The sequence below is a fragment of the Acinonyx jubatus genome, chromosome C1 (genome assembly GCF_027475565.1).
Source record: "Acinonyx jubatus isolate Ajub_Pintada_27869175 chromosome C1, VMU_Ajub_asm_v1.0, whole genome shotgun sequence".
In the NCBI taxonomy this organism is placed as follows: domain Eukaryota; kingdom Metazoa; phylum Chordata; class Mammalia; order Carnivora; family Felidae; genus Acinonyx; species Acinonyx jubatus.
Genome location: NC_069381.1, coordinates 181303378 through 181325028, shown reverse-complemented (window position 1 = coordinate 181325028; position 21651 = coordinate 181303378). Strand labels below are relative to the sequence as shown.

At 38.4% G+C, this 21651-nt stretch overlaps 1 pseudogene; it reads right to left on the bottom strand.

Annotated features, from left to right (window-relative positions):
- Positions 1-746: 746 nt before the first annotated feature.
- Positions 747-1384, bottom strand: LOC106979974 (60S ribosomal protein L10-like; annotated as a pseudogene).
- Between the last annotated feature and the right edge of the window lie 20267 nt (positions 1385-21651).

Here is a 21651-nt window from a genome sequence, read left to right as displayed (position 1 = left end):
TCATACACACTGAAGCCAAATCATGACCTCAAGACTCTCTGGGAGTCTTTATCTAACTATGGAAATAATGCCCTTTTCTTACAAAATTAGATTTCTTCTTTGCCACTGAGTTTCTAAACTAAGTAACCCACTATATAGCAATCTACACATAAAGTCTGTGTCCATATATAATTTAGATCATCCAAAACAGGATGTTTGACAGTAAAAAGGAATACTGTTAATAATTACTCAGGGATAACATTCTTAAACCAGGATTGTCTTAGGTGAACTAGATGTCTGGTCACATTTTGTACAGGTGGTAAAACTATAAAGAAAAGGAAAATATTAACACAAATTTCAGGACAGTGGTTAACCTGGATGCAGTGAGGTTGCCATGAGGTAGAAACACAGGGAATCTTCAAAATTTCTCTCTTAAACTAGATGTGTGTGTGTGTATACACATACACACATATACATATTTATTAATTTATAAATTTTTTAATATATACATATATATGTATATGTACAGTTATATATATATACATGTGTTCATCTGTTGCTTTTCAAACTACATATATGCACTTATATACTCTATAAAAAATCATTAATAAATTTTTTAAATTATTATTAAAAGCAATAAAAAACCCCAAAATTAATGTAACAGGCACAGGTATTATGTTGACTTATGCTTGTCATTATGGTAAAGAGTTCAAGTCACTGATTATCGTTGGATATATCCTTTTTTTTTTTTTAACAGGAAATAGGATTTATCTGTGGGCATGAATAAGGGGGCAGTGCCAAGTTTCCCAAGAGTGCAGGGCCTCCCATCTGTCCAGGAAGCCATCATGAGGGATGTATTTGACCCCAAAGTCATCTGGGATGAGCCACTTTTCAGCCATCATGTCTTCAAATTCATCTACATTAAATTTAGTAAAACCCCACTTCTTGGTGATGTGATTTTTCTGGCAGCCAGGGAACTTGCATTTGGCCCTATGTAGGGTCTCAACCACATGTTCCTTATTCTTCAGCTTGGTAAGGATGGACATAATGACTTGATCAATATGGACTCCAGCTACTCTGCCCTGGGGGTTTCTGAAGGCACCCCACATACCTGTCTGCATGGTCCCAGCAGGAGACGACATCTTGTTGATATGGATGAATTGGAAGGGGTGGAGGCGTGCTTGAATGTGAAAGCCATCTTTTCACAACTTTTCACCATGTACTTGTTGGCACAGAGGAAGCCTCCAGGGCTTCAAAAGAGAGAGCTGTTCACATTCATCTGACACCATGTGGCCATGGTGTAAAAACTCATCACTTTTGCCTTCTTCCATTCCATATCAAAGATGTAGATCTTCACATCAGGTATATCTCTGCAGAAGTGAGACTTTGGATATGACTTGTTTGTACAATACCAGTAATACCAGACAGGGCAGTGACCCATGGCAACACCACAATCTGTGAGGGTCCGAAAGGAAAGAATTTGTTATATTCATATTTTTTGTAATGTCTTTGTTCAGGAAGTAATTCTTTTACACAAAAGCACTACTTCTTTGGACTACAATTAAAAAAATAAGTTTTAATATTAAAGCAGGAATTGTTCTTTGCATACAAATATGAAGAAGCTTGGGTTTATATACTACAGATATGTTATAACACAGGCAGACACTCAATTAACATTGAAGAGTAGGATGTTGAGGTGCCTGGGTGGCTCAGCTGATTGAGCCTCTGACTCTTGATTTCAGCTCAGGTCATGATCCCAGGGTCCTGGGATCAAGCTTCCACAATCAGCATGGAGCCTGCTTGAGATTCTCTCTCTCTCTCCTTCTGCCCCTCTCCCCTGCTCATGCTCTCTAAAATTAAATTAAATTAAATTAAATTAAATTAAATTAAATTAAATTAAGCTAAATTAATTTTTTTAAATAGAATGTTGATTTTCTTCTTCCATCCCTTTTCCTTGAAGATAGTGGCATGGCCAGGGGCCAAAAATGTGGCAGGATAAAGGATGTGGCAATGAGGTTGGGATACTGATTATATATACAAGGAGTTGAGCAAGTAAATACACGTATCAGTTATAATGGGAGTCAGGTTCTCAATGAAATACAAGGCAATGTTAGCTGCTAAGGTGGGAAGAACTCCTATTTTGGAGAATAGAAAAGAACTCTATTTTGGAGAATAGAAAACCAAGCACACTGGAAGGTACAAATGTCACACGGTGTTCAGTGGCCATTTGAGGTTTGTCCTTTGAACTGGTTTCTTATTGCTGCTGTAACAAATTACATAGTAGCTTAACACAAATTTATTATCTTAAATGCTAGAGGTCAAAACTCTGAAATGGGTTTCACTGGGCTAAAATCAACATGTCAGCAAGACCACACTCCTTCTGGAAGCTCTAGGAGAAAATCTATTTCCTTACATTTTCCAGCTTCTAGAGGCTGCCTGAATTCTTTGATTATGATCCCTCCCCCCACCCCCCTTCAAAGCTAACAGTGTAGCATCAAATCTTTGACCTATTTTCACTGCCACGTCTCCTACTCTGCCATGCCTCAGTCATCACATCACATCACCTTCTCTGATTTGAGACATGGACATCTTTGGTGGAGAGGATTATTCTTTCTACATGCTAGGACTCTGAAGTGAGAACAGTAAAAAAAAAGTTTCACTTTTCTATAGCTGCTAGGGGGGAAAGGGAAGCAGGAAACAGAGGATTTGGTTTTACCAGTATTGTAATTCTATCAACCCTGGAGAGAGAAGGGGAACAAAAGTAATTCTAGTGATGGATCTTAGAATCTTAAGCCAGATAGGAAAGGAAGAGGAACCTGGTGGAGGTGGAAGGGAGGACTGTTAATGAGTAAGGCCAATGGGCTAAAGATCTCAATAAGGTCAAAGAATCACTGAATGAGATGTCTATAATAGACTAGTGGATGCAAGGAGTCAAGATTTCAGCAGTATTCATTCCTGTTGTGGATGAGGTCACAGGTGTGACCACAGGAAAGACAGCTGAGGTAGGACAAAAGAACAGTCAGTGGATGCAAGTGTGTCACTTCCAGTTACTCTAGGAAAGCTGCAAAAAGGAAACTCATCAAATAAACAGGGCAAGGCGGAAGTTTATCAACAAATGCAGCCCATGGAGTCAGAGTAAAAAAAAAAAAATTAAGGCTGAGTTTTCAAATCCTGTACATTTGGCTTATTAGAAAAGCCAAAACCAAACTGGGTATTATTAGAAAGTCAAGATCATTCTGTGCTAGATCTTTTTCATGGGCTACTAGTAATCTGGGTTAGTGTAATGGGCTAAATTTTATCCCCCAAAATTCATGTGTTGAAGCCCTAACCTCTAGTACCTCTAAACGTGACTATATTTGGAGATTGGGCCTTCAAATTGGTAATTAAGTTAGAATGAGGCCAATGGACTGGGCTCTAATCCCATGTAACTGGTGTCCTTATGAGAGAAGGAAATTTGGACACCCAAAAAGAGAAAACAACAAGGATGCACTTGCACAGAGGAATGACCATGTGAGGTCACACAGAGTAGACAAGCATCTATCTGCGAGATGAGGACACAGGTCTCAGGAGACACCAAACCTGACACCTTGACTGTGGACTTCAAAGCCTCCACAACTGTGAGAAATTCCTGTTGCTAAGCCATTTAGTCCGTGGTATTTGGTATGGCATCCCTAGCAAACTAATGTACCTAATTTGTTTTAGGTATTATTACTTAGAAAATGTTCTTAATTTTAACAGTACCTTAGAAATCTTTTTCTGTCTGGAAAATTCTTTTTTAGGATCTCAGAATTCATTCCATCTTCCTTCATCTTGGATTCTCTGAATCTTAATGAAGAGGGCAGTGAGGAGTACTCATGTGGACAGAGGAGAGGTCGCCAACTCCCCATTCACCACCAGACTCTGCTTCGATCTACATGGAAGCAGGCTTGGTACATGGAGACTATGTTGTGAAATGCTCATCGGCAAGAACACACACCAAGTCTTTTCCACAGTCTGTTCCTGGAAAAGTTTGAGTGCAAGCTGGCAGTAATTTAAGAGCAACCTAGGAGTCCAAGTTCTTTTCTGCCTTCCTTTTACCACATGTCTGCCTTGTGGCAACTGATTTTCCATTGGCAGGCAGACAGAGGTTTTGTCATATTTGAGTTAAGGTGTTCCTGCTAAAACATCCAGGAAAACAGCAGGCATAGAAGAAGAGGTTGTACAGGCCTAAGCAGCAAGAAGTGAAACATGAAAAGTAAACATTCTATAAAAGATGGTTTAGCAAGATGACCCACATTGTACTACAAAGACATTAAGAGGCAATTTTATCTATTTGGAAATATTATAATGGCAACATAATTTCTGTAGTTCAACTTTTGCTTCTTAGCTAGCTACCATGCCATTAATTTGTGGATATCTTCCTACACTTTCTGATCTTAAAGTATTTATAGAAACTACCAAACTTTTGGCCACCAAGCAACTTGTGGAGTTCCTGTAGAAGAGAGAAAGAGAGAGAGAGAGAGAGAGTGGAAATTGGTCAGTAAACACAAGCTGAGTGAGAGTCTTGGTGTTGTTTATTTCCCATGTCACCAATCTGACTCATCGCTGGTAGCAGAAACCTTTTGTAAGGATATGCATCTGGTGCACTCAGTTGAAGCAAGCCACCTGCATGGTTCACTGTGACAACCTTGAGCACATCTGCAGCGCCCATCAGATAGCACACTCCATCTTTATGGTGTCCCATGAGGCTTTCCCACTATTGCACCAGCTAATGCAGCAGGTACAGGGTGGATGCTTTCATCTAGAACATGTCTGGATGCTCCATTTGATGCCCAAGAGTTTGTGTATAAACAGGAGTCCTGCCATAAATGACTCCCATTGCCAAAAACATGGCAAGAGAAGTGCGTGCATTAGAATGCTTTCAGCACAAAGGGATGTGTGCGTGTATTTTTAAACAAACAACAGAGTTAAAGGAATAATTATTGTTTCTGCCCCCTTCACGTTAGAGTCTCCTGCACTATGAAAAAACAACCAATCTTAATATATTACATAAAATCATAGAACCTAAACCCTTCATTTTATAAAATGAGGCCCAAAGACTATCCAATGTCACATGGAAAGTCACGATGATTTCTTAATATTTGATTAAACATACTTGCTACAAGTTCATAGGCCCTATGTCCCACAAGTTCTGATTCAATGAGCCTTTGTAAATCTACATTTTATGTGTAAAATCCATTTTAACAAATACCCTTGGTAACTCTATGCAGGTGAGACACACTGGGATAATGAAGGTCAAGTCGTTGGTCAAGTCAGTGGTCTCTCCAGGGACAGCAAGCTACTTGTGGTTTCAATAGCCCAAATATCTCTTGTTACACATAGCTTCACAATACTACTCTTGTTAAAATCATAAATCTTTGGAACTCATGTTGGACCATATCTGTCCATATCTGACATATAGTGTGGCTCACAGCCAACTAAGTTTATATTTATTTATTCAGAAAGAAATAAAGAGATATTAAAAATAAGTATTTTATTTACAAAAGTATGAAATCATAGTGATAAAATAGTAAAATAGGAAGCACTTGCAACACTAGAAGAACTGCATTAAAGCAAATGTCTTTTAAACAGACAAAGTTGGAGTTGAAAAATGTTTCCCCTTCTTCCTCCAAGCCCCAGATTTAACCAGTGTCAACTGATCAGCATAGGAAGGGACAACAGGGCAGGGGGAGGGGGCTGGTGTGAGACAAAGGAAGGACACTAACCCAGGAGTTGGCCAATGTGGCTATTGACTTCAGCTGTTCTACTAGGTAAATCAGGGTTTGATTTACTCTTTTGTTGATCATCCAACACCAGTATTTGGCAAACATTTTCTATAAAAGGTCAGATAGTAAGCACTATTTTAGACTTTACAGGACAAGATCTCTGTTGCAACTATTCAACACTGCTGTGACAGTGAGAAAGCAGACACAGACAGTATGTAAATAAATGACACAGCTGTGTTTCAATAAGATTATTTACAACAATAGGAATAGCCAGAACCTGAGGTCTAGACTTAACATGATAGATAAAATGTTAACATACATCAAATTTAAAGGCATATCATAACATAATGTAGCCATTACATTGTAAAGAACACATACACACAAAATTGAGGAAATATTATTCTAGTATTCTAAAAGTATCATCCAATTAAGCAAAAAGTCTCTCATCCCTTTGATGAACCAACGAAGTTCTAATATACATCAAAGCTGTTTCACTTTCATCTTATTTGCCAACATAAATAAAAATATCAACAGACATAAGGGCACCTGGGTGGCTCAGACAGTTTAAGCGTCTGACTTCAGCTCAGGTCATGATTTCACAGTTCAAGGTTTTGAGCCCCGCATCGGCCTCTGTACTGACAGCTCAAAGCCTGCTTCAGATTCTGTGTCTCCCTCTCTCTCTGCCCCTTCTCCACTCATGCTCTCTCTGTCTCTCAAAAATAAATACACATGAAAAAAATTATTTAAAAAAATATCAACAGACATATATGCCAGAACCACACTTGTTAAAAATAAATATATCCATTCTGAATCAATGTGTCTCTAATTTTTTGGTCAGATATAAAAATAATGCTTAAAATTAGTTGACGTATAATCACTTAGATTCTTTTCTTCATTTTCTTTCTCTTCATTTTTAAATATTAGCACTAGCACTTATCTCTAGTACTTATTTTGCTAATTTACTTTACAGATTTGGATTCTTTGATCAAGAAATACCAGAAAAATTCAACCTGTCTTCAAATGTTAAGAAAGTCTCCTGGCTTGCATGACTGGAAGTCTAGAAGACTGAACAGATTTCAGAGTTGACATTATCTGTGTCTCTGGCTCCCTGCTGTTCTCCCTCTGGTATGTGTGGCTTCCTACTGAGGCTGGATATGAAATGACTACAGAACTTCTGGGCCACACAACAACCAGAAGAAAACAGAAAACTCCCAGATTAGGAAGAATGCACTTTCCCCATCATCTTCAGCAAACCTCTCCTGGATGCTTATTGGCACAGATTGAGTCATATGACAATTTCTAAACCAATCTTAGGCAAGGGGGGTAGGTTTAAACACAGACCTACCCTGGAGCTTGGGTGAAATCAGCTTCCACTGAGACATGTCGACTGAGTCGAGCATGGTTGGACACCTTAACAAAGGGATAAGGGAGTAGATGAATAATAAAAGATCACTGAAGATAACCACTACTGTTTATTTTCCATTTAGCTTTTCTGTCAGTCAGTTCTTACTCTCTCTGAGCTTGCATCTCAAAGGAGAAGTCTTTTGAACCCTTTAGTAGAAAGTTGCTCAAAAAGTTTACAACTTGAATAATTGAAAATAGTTTCAGATACTTAACTGTGAACGTGTTAATCAGAGCAAGCAAAAAAACTTGAAACAAACTAAATGTTTAGCAATGTGGAAATTATAGCATTGAAATGTTACAAATACATTTGATGTGGTAAGTCATAAAATACTGAACAGAGGAAAAGGCATATTGTAAAATAGGATTTTAGTGTCAAACAATAAAACAAAGACTACCAGAGCCTTAAAAGAAAAACAAAAAACAAAAAACAAGTTGTGTCTATAATCTTCCCAGGCAGGGGATCCTAAGGTAGTAAAGAAATCATTGAGCAATTGAGCAGTGTGTTGACAGGGGAGAATGAGGTGTTTTAAATGCAAAAAAAAAAAAAAAAAAAAAAAATCTACTGAATAAGCACTGAAAATGAGTCCACTGCCTGTAAACAATTGATAACAACAAACCCCACAGCTCACTGATCAGGGTCTTCAATTAGTTCCAGGGTCAAAGTTCATAGTCTTTAATGAACTTCAACTAGTCAGAGCCAATTGTGATTAAATACAGAATTCAATTGTGATATTTCCTTATGTAAGTGTAATGTTCCTTTTATATCACTATCAACCTATGGCCATCAATATCCATCCAGGTGCACAGGAATCACACTAGCATTTAAAAGAATTTAAATTTAAATCAGAGAACCGGATATGCAGGTGATGAAATAGTTGAGAAATTAGGGGGAAATGAGATGACATATTAGCAAGAGCAGGAAACCACTAGCCAGACCCTAGGCTATAAAGACAAAGGGAAGGTGGTAATAGTATAGCCCAAAGACCAAGGTCGGCTGATGGAAATTAGGACATTATCAGTCCTGTGACACAGAAACTGGAGGAGGTGTTGCTCAAGGCAGAGAGAAGGGGCTAAAACATCCTGGCTTCTCCTTTTCTTCCTGCCTCCAAACTCATGAAGGTTTCTCATTGGCCAAGCCTTGATGAAAGCTAGATGATATGGCAATGGGGGAACACAGGAAGTGCTGTCTGCACTGGACATCCCATCCTTCATATATAGAGAGAAGAAGGAATATAGCTGGTTGAAAATAATTCAGGCCTGGTACAGAGAACCTGTCAATAAACATGTATGCAAATGTACATTTGCAAAGATGCTTCTAGAAGGCTCTCAACATGGAAGAATATTAACCATTTTTTTCTGATTATAGCGTTTTTTTCTATTGTATTTTCTGATTTTCCTTCATTAAGTATGCATTATTAAGGTTATTTTTTTAATGTTACAAGTTATTTTTAAGAACATGTATTAAAAATGGAAGTAATTATTGGAAACATTTAGCCAACAAATCACTGCTGCTTTCATAAATCTTCAATATTGTTATTCATGTCCGTGTTGTCTGGAGGGCATGTACATGTAATCCATCATAAGAAATAAAGTCAGAGTCTTCAGAGTGGAATGTTTATAAGGACAAACAATTCTTCTTTTTGCTATTGTTAGCTGCCTCTCACAACAAAACATAAATATATTATTGTGCTAACAATCAACTCCTTACTTTTAGCAAGGCTCCCATATCCTACAGGGGTAAGGAGTAGAAGTAAAGAAGTGAGTAAAGGAAAGAAAATCTCATTCTGTCACAGTTCTAGTGTTTCAAATATTTTCTCTATCTGTGACAGTGTGCAAGTGACAGAAAGGTGGTGGACAAAATTCCTTTAATGTACTTAAAGACACCTCACTGCACAGGAAGACAGAGATGGGGAATTACACAGCAGCATGTCCAAGCTTCCAAATGCCCATGAATACCTCCATGATACACAGGAGGGAAGACAGGATGGAATCCAGTGGGCTCTTTGAGGGAGATCTTGCCATCCTCACAGATTTTTTATAATTGCATGGTCCTGCCTAATACCTGCAGATTCTGGCCCCTGGTTGCCTGTCGAGGCTAAGAGACCAGATGAACTTAAATTTTCCTGGCATACCACCCCCTGATACAATGTACATCAAACTTTGCTGCCATTAAAATTACCTGGGGAGTGTTTTTATTACCAATAGCAGAGCCTCACGCCTAGAAATTGTGAGTAGATGAGTCTTGTGTGAACTAGAGCAGCTGCAGTTTTACACACTTGTTAGTTACAGCCAGAGTTGAAGATCACAACCCAGAGAGAACCAGGCCCAGATCTACCAGGAGTTATTTCTGAAAGTGCTTCTTAATATATATATGGAAGTCTTCCTGGGAAGATGGTAGAGTAGGAGGATCCTAAGCTCACCTCATGCCACAGATACAACTAGATAACACCCATATCGATGTAAAAAAACCAGAAAACAACCCAAAGAGGGAAAGAACAGACTCTCCACAGCTCAATGTATAGAAGAGCCATATCAAAGAGGGTAGGAAGGGCAGAGATGTGGCCAGGAGCTAAATGGACCCATGGGGCAGTCTATAGGAAGGAGAGATACCACAGGTATGGAAAGGGGAGAGAGCCACTCCAGGCATCCCAGGCATGGAGAGCCTACAGGGAGAAGACAAATCCCCATAACATTTGGCTTTGAAAACCAGAGGAGCTGAATTTCATGGGCTTTTATAATCAGTGGGGCTTAACATCTTCAACTTTAAAAATCAGCAGGCTCAGCTCTGGGAAAGCAGAGAGTGTGAGAGGAAACTAAGTCCCTGACTTTAAAGCGATAGTACAACAAACAGCCCCATGGAGATACAGCATAGGAGGAGCACTTCTGAAAATGCCTGGGGTATACAGGAGAGAAATTTGTTCACTAATCTCAGAGCACGTGCTGGAGGGGCAAAGATCTTTGGGAGACTTCTCCAGGAAAAAAGGAGCTGGCAGATGCCATTTATCTCCACTTCCTACCATCACCTAAACACATAGACCCCTGTGGTAACCAGCCAAGCAACAACACCGTCCATCTAACTTGCTAACACCACTCACTCTGCCCTGTGTGCTTCTGCAGATCTGCGCCTTCCAACCTGGAATGCTTTGGTCCCTGTGTCTCCTGAAAACCTGCCCCTCCAATAGGACATTGGCTAGAGTTTATCCAAAGCAGTGCCACAAGCCTGGCAGGGTACAAGCAGCCCTGAAAGGGGCCAGCACCACTCCAAAGTAACTCCTACCCTGGAGAGAAGGGAGGATAACAACACATGACACACACACACACCAGTCCAACTGAGGCCCCACTAGTGGGCTGGGGGCAGACATGTGGTCTGACTTCAGGCTGCAGCCACCAACAAAACTTCTCAGGGCACAACACAGGGAAAGCACCCCGTGGTTTGGTGCCACACATCTCAGGCAAATGCCTGGTCTGCCTAATTCAAACTCATGATGACTTACTGACAACACAGGGACCAAATGTTGCCCACAACAGGCAAAGAGAGCCACTGCAGACAACAGGGATGAAGGCAAAAGCGGCTCAGCCACAATAGTAGGGTACTCATGCAACGCATAAGAGACATCCCTGAAACACCAGATTGTAGTGAACAGGGGACAGTGCACTGCAGAAGATGTAGCTGACTACTCTAATACATAGAAACAGAGAGCTAGATAAAATGAGGAGACAGAGGATTATGTCCCAAATATCACAGCAAGAGACCTAAACAATGTAGATAAGTAATATCTCTGATGGAAAATTTTAAGTAAAGGTCATAAAGATACTCACTGGACTTGAGAAAAGAGTGGAGGACCGCAGTGAAACCCTTAACAAAGAGACATAAAACATAAAAAGAACCAGTCAGAGATGAAGAACTCAATAACCGAGACAAGAAATACACTAGATGGGCTGGAGGAGGCAGGGAAGATGGTGGAGTAGGAGAATCCTAAGCTTGCCTCATCTCATACAACTAGATAACATTCACATTGGCATAAATAACCCAGAATATGACCCCGAGACTGGCAGAACAAACTCCACAACTAAAGGTAGAGAAAAGGCCACATCGAAGGAAGTAAGAAAGGTGAAGATGAGATTTGGGAGTGAAACAGACCGTATCCATCCACAGTGGGGAGGGAGCCAATAGTGCAGAGAAAGGTGAAAAACAGACTTTCACCGGGGATACTGAATGGGAAGATGAATCCCTATAACGTTTATCTTGGAAAGCAAGAGGGACCAAATCTCATGAGTTCTTACAACCAGTGAGACAAAGGCTGGAATTTTAAAAATTGAAGGGTTCTACTCTGGGAGAACCTGGATGGCATTAAGAAGTGGAGTTCTCACCCTTAAAGAGACAGCATGACAAAGAGCCAGAAGAGATAAAGCAGTTTGAAAAATGTCTGGGGCAGAGGCACTTGTGTGGCTCAATTGGTTAACCGTCTGACTCTTGATTTCAGCTCAGGTCATGGTCCCAGGGTCATGAGATTGAGCCCTGCATCAGGCTCCATGCTAAGCATGGAGCTTGCTTGGGATTCATTCATTCTCTCTCTCTCTCTCTCTCTCTCTCTCTCTCTCTCTCTCTCTTTCTCTCTCCCTCTCCCTCTCCCTCTCCCTCTCTCTGCTCGTCCTCTGCTCATATGTGTGCTCTCTCTCAAAATAAATAAATAAACATTTAAAAATAAATAAAATAAAATAAAATGTGAAAAATGTGTAGGACAGACTGGAGGGAAAGTCATTTACTCATCTTAGAGCATGCCCCAGAGAGGCAGGCATCTGGGGAGACCCCTCCAGAAAAGGAACTGGTGGCACTGTTTTCCTCCCCCAGCCCCCAGTATAAACATGTGGACACCTGCAGGAACCACTGCAGTGTCAACATTCACTACCTAACTTGTACACCAAGGCCTGGCCCCACACTTCAGCAGATCTACCCTTCCCAGTCATGCTTTCCCTGGTGCTGCAAACCCCTTCCCCCAGAAGAACAGTGGAACCCTACCAACACCTCATTTCCTGGCCCGTGTGTTTTACTGGACCTCAGTTTTGTAAATGACAATCCTCATTTCTAAACAGACCAGAGCACACTTTATTAAAATGTGCCCCACCTGGCTGGGGACCAAACACTGCCCACAACAAGCATAGAGAGCCATGGCAGACAAATGGACTAAAGAAAAAAGTAGCCAGGACTCAACAGCAGGGCACAGACAGCACACATAGGAGACACTCTCTGAAATGCTAGGTCCTGGGGAACAGGAGACACTGCAGTGCAGGGCACTACAGGATATCTTCCTCATAAAGCCATTACCTTCAAGAACAGGAGACAAAGCTGACTTTCCTAACACATAGAAACAGACACAGAGAGGTAGACAATATGAAGAGATGGAAGAATATGTCCCAAATGAAATAACAGGACAAAACCATAGTAAGAGATCTAAGTGAAACAGATACAAGTAATATTCCCAATAGAGAATTTAAAGTAATGATCATAAGATACTCACTGGACTTGAGAAAAGAGTGGAGGAGATCAGTGAGACCATTATAAAGAGATAAAAAAAAGAACCAATAAGAGATGAAGAACAAAATAAATGAAATTAAAAATACACTTGATGGAATAAATGGCAGGCTAGAGGAAACAGTGGAACAAAATAATGACCTGGAAGACAGAATAATGGAAAGTAATCAAGCTGAGCAAATGGAAGAAAAAGGAATTATGCAAAATGGGAATAGATTTAAAGAACTCAGTGACTCCATCAAGCACAATAACATTTGCATGACAGGGATCACAGAAAGAAGAGAAAAAAAGGGGGACTAAAAATTTATTTGAAGAAATAACAGCTGAAAACTTCCCTAATCTGGGAAATAAAGCATAAATCTAGATCCAGGAGGCACAGAGACCCCCCCAAAAAAAAATCAACCCAAGGCGGTCCACACCAAAGCACACAGTAATTAAAATGGCAAAAAGTCATGATAAAAAAAAATTAATGCAGGAGAAGACAGTTACATACAAGTGAAACCCTGTAAGGCTATCAGTGGATTTTTCAGGCAAAACTTTATTGCCCAGAAGGGAGTGGCATGATCTATTCAAAGTGCTGAGTGGGAAGAGTCTGCAGCCAAGAATATTCTATCCAGCCAGGCTATCATTCAGAATAGAGATAAAAAGTTTCTCAGACAAACAAAAACTAAAGGACTTCATGACCACTAAACCAGCCCTACAAGAAATATTAAAGGGGACTTTTCAAGTGCAAAGACCATAACTGAGAGTAGAAAAAGTTGCAAGCACAAAAATGGTAAAAATAAGCATATCTGTAAAAATCAGTCAAGGGATTCACAAAAGAAAAAGGATGTAAAACAGGATACAATATCCTAAAATGTGGAGGGTGAGAGGACTAAAGAATGGGTTCACAATTAAGCAGTCATCAACTTAATATTGACTGCTATATACAGAAGATATTATATATAAACTGAATGGTAACCACAAATCAAAAACCCACTGATAGATATGCAAAGAATAAAGAGAAAGGAATCTATGTATGTCACTAAAAAAAGCCAACAACCATGAAAAACAGCAAGAGAGGAAAGGACTGGAGAGAAAGTACAAAAAACAACCACAAAACAATAACAAACTAACAATATATACATATCTATCAATAATTAATTTGAATGTAAATGGACTAAAAACTCCAATCAAAAGACATAGGACTATGGAATGAATAAAAAAGCAAAACCCATCTGTATGCTGCCTACAAGAGACTCATTTGAGACCCTTTAGACATATGCAGAATAAAAGTGAAGGGATGGAAAAGCATTTATAATGCAAATTCAAGTGAAAGAAACTTGAGGTAGCAATACTTACATTGGACAAAATAGACTTTAAAACAAAGACTGTAACAAGAGACAAAGAAAGACACCCTATAGTCATAAAGGGAACAATCCAACAAGAAGATATAACAACTGTAAATATTTATGCACCCAACAATAAAGCACCCAAATACACAGAACAGTGAAAACCTAACAACAGAACTAATTGATAGCAATACAATAATAGTAGAAGACTTTGACATCCCACTTAGATTAATGGACAGATCGTCCAAACAGACAATCAACAAGGAAACAGGGGCTTTGAATGACACACTGGGCCAGATTGGCTTAACAGATATATTCAGAATGTTCCAGCCTAAAACAGCAAGATACACATTCTTTTAAGTGCTCATGGAACATTCTCCAGAATAAATCACGTATTAGACCACTAAACAAGTCTCAACAAATTCAAAAAAATTGAAGTCATACCATGCAACTTTTCTGATCACACACAATGAAACTAGAAATCATCCACAAGAAAAAATCTGGAATGAGCACAAATATAAGGAGGTTAAATAATATGTTACTAAATAATGAATGGGTCAAGCAAGAAATCAAAGAAGAAATTTAAAAAAATACATGGAGACATATGAAAATGAAAACACTAAGGTCCAAAATCTTTGGGATGCAATAAAATTGGTTCTAAGAGGAAGTTTATACCAATACAGTCTTACCTAAGAAATAAGAAAAATCTCAAAAAAAACCCTTAATCCTACACCTAAAGAAGCTAGTAAAAGAGCAAACCAAGTCCCAAAACAGTAGAAGGAAGACAATAAAGATTAGAGAAGAAACAATGAAATAGAAACTAAGAAAACAGAACAGATTAGTGAAACCAGATGTTTTTTGAAAAGGTCAACAAAATTGATATACATTTAGACAGACTCATCAAAAAAAACATGATATAGGATTCAAATAAACACAATAATAAATTAAAGAGGATAAATAACAACTGACACCACAAAATACAAAGGATTATAAGAAAATATTATAAAAAAATTGTATGCCAAAAAATTAGACAACCTAGAAGAAGTAGATAAATTCCTAGAAACATACAACCTCCCCAAACTGAATTAGAAAGAAAAAGAAAATTTGAACAGACCTATTGCCAGCAATGAAATTTCAGTAGTAATAAAAACCTCCCAACTAGTAAAAGTCCAGGACTAGATGACTTCACAGGTAAATTCATTTAAGGAGAGTTAATACCTACTCTTCTCAAACTATTCCAAAAAAACAGAGGAGAAAGGAAAGCTTCCAAATTCATTCTATGAGGCCAGCATTACGCTGATACCAAAACCAAGTAAAATAGCACTACAAAAGAAGAAAGAAAGAAAGAAAGAAAGAAAGAAAGAAAGAAAGAAAGAAAGAAAGAAAGAAAGAAAGAAAAGTACAGGCCAATATCTCTCATTAACATAAGTACAAAAATCCTCAGCAAAATATTAGCAAACCAAATCCAACAATACCTTAAAAGTAATCACTCACTATTATCAGTGGGATTTATTCCTTGTATGCAAAGGTGATTCAATATCTGCAAACCAATCAACATGATCCGTCACATCAATAAGAGAAAGGATAAAAACCATATGATCATTTCAGTAAATGCAGAAAAAGCATTTGACAAAATACAACATCTATTCATGATTTAAAAAAAAAAAACCTAAAACAAAGTAGATTTAGAGAAAACATACCTCATGTAATCAAGGCCATATATGAAAAACCCACAACTAGCATCATACCCAATGGTGGAAAACAGAGCTTTTCCCTAAGATCAGGAACAAGACAAGGATGTCTACTCTCACCATTTGCATTCAACATAGTACTAGATATCCTAGCTATAGCTATCAGACAAGAAAAAGAAATAAAAGGCATCCAAATTGGTAAGGAACAAGTAAAATTTTCACTGTTTGCAAATGACATATTACATACAAAATACCCTAAAGACTCCATCAAAAACTACTAGAACTGATAGAATTCAGATAGTCACAGGATACAAAGTCAATATACAGAAATTCATTGCATTTCTATAAAATTAATAATAAAGTAGCAGAAAGGGAAATTAAGAAAACAATCTTATTTACAACTGCACCAAAATGAATTAAACACCTAGGAATAAACTTAACCAAGGAGGTGAAAGAATAGCACTCTGAAAACCATAAAACATTGATGAAGGAATTGAAGATGATACAAATAGAAAGTATTCATTCCATGCTCATGGACTGGGATAACAAATATTGTTAAAATGTCCATACTTCCCAAAACAATCTACAGATTTAATGCAATCCCTTTCAAAATACCACCAGCATTTTTACAGAACTAAAACACATAATCCTAAAATTTGTATGGAATCACAAAAGACCCCAAAGAGCCAAAACAATCTTGAAAAAGAAGAACAAAACTGGAGGTATCACAATCCTAGATTTCAAGATATAGTAAAAAGCTATATTTATCAAAATAGTATGATACTGACACAAAAACAGACACAAATCAATAGAACAGAATACAGAGCCCAGAAATAAACCCACAATCATATGTTCAATTAATCTTCAACAAAGGAGGCAAGAATATACAATGAGAAAAAGACAGTCTCTTCAACAAATGGTGCTGGAGAATTAGACAGCTATATGCAAAACTATGAAACTGTACCACTTTTTTACACCATAATATTTACAAAATTTTTAAACATTTACAAAAATAAACTCAAAATGGATTAAAGACCTAAATGTGAGACCTGAAACCATAAAAATCCTAGAAGAGAGCACAAGCAGTAATTTCTCTGACATTGCCCATAACAAAACTTTTCTTAGTATGTCTCCTGAGGCAAGAGAAACAAAAGAAAAAATAAACTAGTGGGACTATATCAAAATAAGAAGCTTCTGCACGGCAAAGAAAACAATCAACAAATCTAAAAGACAACTTACTGAATGGGAGAATATATTAACAAATGGCATGTATGATAAAGGGTTAGTATCCAAAATATATAAAGAACTTATACAACTGAATATAAAAATAACCCCAAATAATCCAATTAAAAATGGGCAGAAGTACCACCTGGGTGGCTCAGTCGGTTAAGCATCTGACTTCAGCTCAGGTCATGATCTCACTGGGTCATGAGTTCAAGCCCCACATCGGGTTCTGTGCTGTTAGCACAGAGCCTGCTTCAGATTCTGTGTCTCCCTCTCTCTCTGTCCCTTCCCTGCTCACTCTCTGTATCTCAAAAATAAATAAACATTTTTTAAAAATAGGCAGAAGACATCAACAGACATTTCTTTAAATGACCAAGTGACCAAGAGACACACGAAAATATGCTCAAAATCACTCATCATCAGGGAAACGTAAATCAAAACTACCATGAAATGCCATATCACATTTGTCAGAATAGGTAAAATCAAAAACACAGGAATCAACAAGTGTTGGCAAGGATGTGGAGAAAAGGAACCATCATGCACTGTTGGTAGGAATTCAAAGTGCAGCCACTGTGGAAAATGGTATGGAGGTTCCTCAAAAAATTAAAAATATAATTACCATATGATCCAGTAATTCCACTACTGGGTATTTACCCAAAGAAAATGAAAACACTAATTTGAAAAGATATATGCATATTTATTGCAGCATTATTTACAATAGCCAAGTTATAGAAGCAACCCAAGTGTCCATCAATACATGAACAGATAAAACAGATGTGGTATATACAATGGAATATTAGTCATCAAACAAGAATGAAATCTTGCCATTTGCAATAACATAGATGTCTCTAGTGGGTCTAATACTAAGTGAAATAAGTCAGAGAAAGGCAATCACCTTTTGATTTCATTCCTATATGGAATTTAAGAAACAAACAAAAAAAGAAACAAACAAAAACCAGACATTTAACTACACAGAACTGATGGTTACCAGAGGGGAGGCGTGGAGAGGGGATGAGTGAAATAGGTGAAAGGGATTAAGAGTACGCTTATCATGATGAGCACTGAGTAATATATAAAATTATTTCGTGCACACTACATTGTACACCAAAAACTAATATAACACAGTATATTAACTATATTGAAATTAAAATTTTAAACATACACACATACACACACACACACACACACACACACACATCCCAAGTGGGAATGGTATCACAGGTTCTCTGCCTCTCTTCAATGCAAAGACTAATAGGAATTTTCTAGTTGTTAACTTTAGACACCTTAAAAAAGTCAATTTTGATTAATAATAATCCCCACTCAAAAGGGAGACTGAAGGAAGCCAGGTCTACTTGGTCTGCTGCTGAGCAGGAGGAAAAGATTTTGTCCCACATGAGAAGAGTGTGGGGTTCAAGAAGGGTAAACCATTTACCCACTTCTCTACAGTGATTTTGCCTTATAGTTTTGTTAATTATTAATTCCCATTAAGACATGTACATATTAAAATTTAGTCACATACAGATACACACAACACAGATAAATCTTCTGGTCTTAGCCCAAGTCCTGCTTTGCACAATAGCCCTTAGCTACATTACTTTCCTCATTTGGATGGACAAACAGAGAAGGGTGTTTCCTTTGGTGTTCAGCTTAGATGTTTCTTCTCTCAAAAAAGAGTCCCACTTCCCCTACAAGTAGGTTAAAGCCCTAAAGTCCCATTATTCACTCTACTTCCTCTTTCAGACCACATTCCACACTGTTAAATATCCTGGTGTTACCCGTTAGATGCAAGTCCCCTGAGAGCAGATGCTACACTCTCTTGTTCACCATTCTACCCCAGTGTCAGGTACTGTACCATATTTTAGGGGAGATAATGGCCCTTATTTCATTTTTGTCTGGTGGCTGCCATTGTTTGCATGAATGGAATCAGATATCCTAATTTCTCTGTTACAAAAATATCTTCCACCTCAAGAAATGTGATAGGAACATTCACTCCTTCAAATCCATGCCACTGCTATATTATGCATAATAACACCTGCACAGGTGACTTGAAAGTTTGGACCAGATATAATAATTTCTTTTAAAAATCCTAACATAATTAAGACTTCAGAATGTAGCCCAAATTGGTGTGTCAGAAAGAATTACTAAGATTTTTATTCTTAAAAAATAAAAGGCAATGTGAAGGGAAGAGTGTTGAGAAGTGAGCAGAGGCATCAGAGGCAAATTGAAGGGGAGCCTGCTGGCTGGGACAAAGGAGAATTTTTAGATTATTACAGGCAGTTTGGCTGGGATTTGAACACTTACTGGTTTGAGAGTGCTTGGAAGAAAATCAGCAGCCTGTTATTACTAAAAAAATAAAATACAAGATGTGAGCCAACAGCACAAAGTACTAATCATGAATACCTAGAAATGTGCCTAATTTTTCATTTAAGAGTCATGTGGAAGAAGATGTCTAAAGGAATGGATATTTTCAGAATCTCATACTTTTTCCTAATGTCCTCACTTTTCCTCAAGGAAAGCAAAAGTATATTTAAGCCATGATTTTAAAGGAAAGTATTTTCTTGTGAAAATGTTTTCCTCTAGCTTCCATATCAGCTTTATGTACCCTTGAATACAAGAATATTCAGCTCTTATTTTCTTCCTCTTTTTTTTTCCAGAAAGAAAACTGCATTGGTTTTCTTTAGACGCAGGGTCTCTGCTACATGAACTGTGTCTTTAAAAAACATTTTCTATTTCCCATGAAAATATAGACAAAAAAGACCCTCCAAAGTCTCTTTCAAACTCTGTAGAATTTTCTTTCTCTTCTTGCCTTTTTCCTCTTGTTAACCCAGGTGTTACTACCAATACCTCCATCTGCCTTGCAAAACTGAAGATCTGGTACACTCACTCCTCTCCTAGGTATTTGGCAAAACTCAGAGAGAAGACTGTGCTTTTTCACAAGCCATCTTGCGTGTTCTCTACATCCCCCACAGGCAAGATGAGCATGCACTTGGGTTTTCCCACTCCCCACCCCACCATCTTCCTTTCCTCTTTGACCTTCCTGGGGGTAGGAGAGGCAAAGAAGGCTCATTTCTACAAGCACAAGATTTGGTCAGAAAGAAAGGCAGTGTCCACAGAGCAGTGTCTCCTTGGTGACAGGAGAGACAGGCAACTGAGAGATGCTGTTGAAAACAAAGTTCTTGAGAACAAAAATTAAATTTGAGCACCAAGGCAACCAGGAGGCAATGGGCTATGGGCCAAGCTGAATTAGGAACTTAAAAATTAGGAGATAGTAGTGAACATGCTTCTGGGCTTAGTCTCAACAGTCAACACCTGCACAGCAAATCAGGTCTGTGCCAGTTTATGATCAGCTCTGACCCCAGAAGTCCCTGCTTAAAGCAAAAGACTGAGGTTTCCTGCCTCGCCTGGGAATTATGTATCCGTTAACCCCAGATCATGTCTCAGCTGCCTGAGTGTAGTAGGATAACATTTTTAGGAATTTAAGTGAGGTTTGTCCCCCAATCTCTTGTTTAAAATCACACAAAAATCTTAAAGCAAATTAGTCATGAGAATATATAAAAATTTTACTAAATCTTGTTCCAAGAGGAAAGGCATACAACATACCAACTCAAAGATTCATTAAGAAATTCATTAAGGGGCACCTGGGTGGCTCAGTCGGTTGGGCGGCCGACTTCGGCTCAGGGCATGATCTCACGGTCCGTGAGTTCAAGCCCCGCATCGGGCTCTGTGCTGACGGCACAGAGCCTGGAGCCTGCTTCGGATTCTGTGTCTCCCTCTCTCTCTGACCCTCCCCCCGTTCATGCTCTGTCTCTCTCTATCTCAAAAGTAAATAAACATTAAAAAATTAAAAAAAAAAAAAAAGAAAAAGAAATTCATTAAGAGTTGGGGTATCTGGGTGGCTCAGTCAGTTAAGCGTGCAGCTCTTAATTTTGGCTCAGATCATGATCTCACAATTAGTGAGTTCGAGTCCCAAGTGGGGCTCCGTACTGGTAGCTCAAAGCCTACTTGGGATTCTGGGTCTCCTTCTTTCTTTCTGCCCCTCCCCCATTCTCTCTCAAAAATAAACAAACATTTTAAAAAAAGAAATTCATTAACAAATTTATTGGAAAAAAGAATGGCTAGATCCGTGTTTCTCAAGCTTAACACTACCGATATTTTGGACCTGACAATTCATGGGGGGGGGGGGGGGGGAGGGAGGCTGTCCTGTGCAGCATCATTGGGTTCTACACACTAGATGCCAGTAGCAATCCCCATTCCCCTCACCTTGTTGTGACAACCAAAAAAATGTTCCCACACATTGCCGAATGTTCCCTAGGGGCCAAATTTGCCCCTCTCTGAAAAATATAGGGTCACATTATCATTGGTTGGCTCAAGTCAAAAAGAAAAGAATAGTTGGTAAATTTATTAAATTCTTAACAGGTATCAGCTGAGTATGTAGGTGACTGGGTTCTCAGAATAAATTTTAATTCCATTAAAGCTCCTTGGAAAATAGGTTACACATTTTATCAGAAATGTTATTTTTTTTCTCTCTGTGAACTACATCACACAAAAGATCTGTCCCAGATCAGATCAGATTTGGGACAATTTTCTTTTACAACCTCCATGACACACTTTTGAATATTCATTATCCTTTCTGCAAGCATTTAGGCAAACACAATGACAGTTTTTCATATGTGCTGCTCTAGAGGGAAGAGAGATACAGCAAGCAAAAAATCAGGAAGACAAATTTCTAAATGTTATTATTAAAT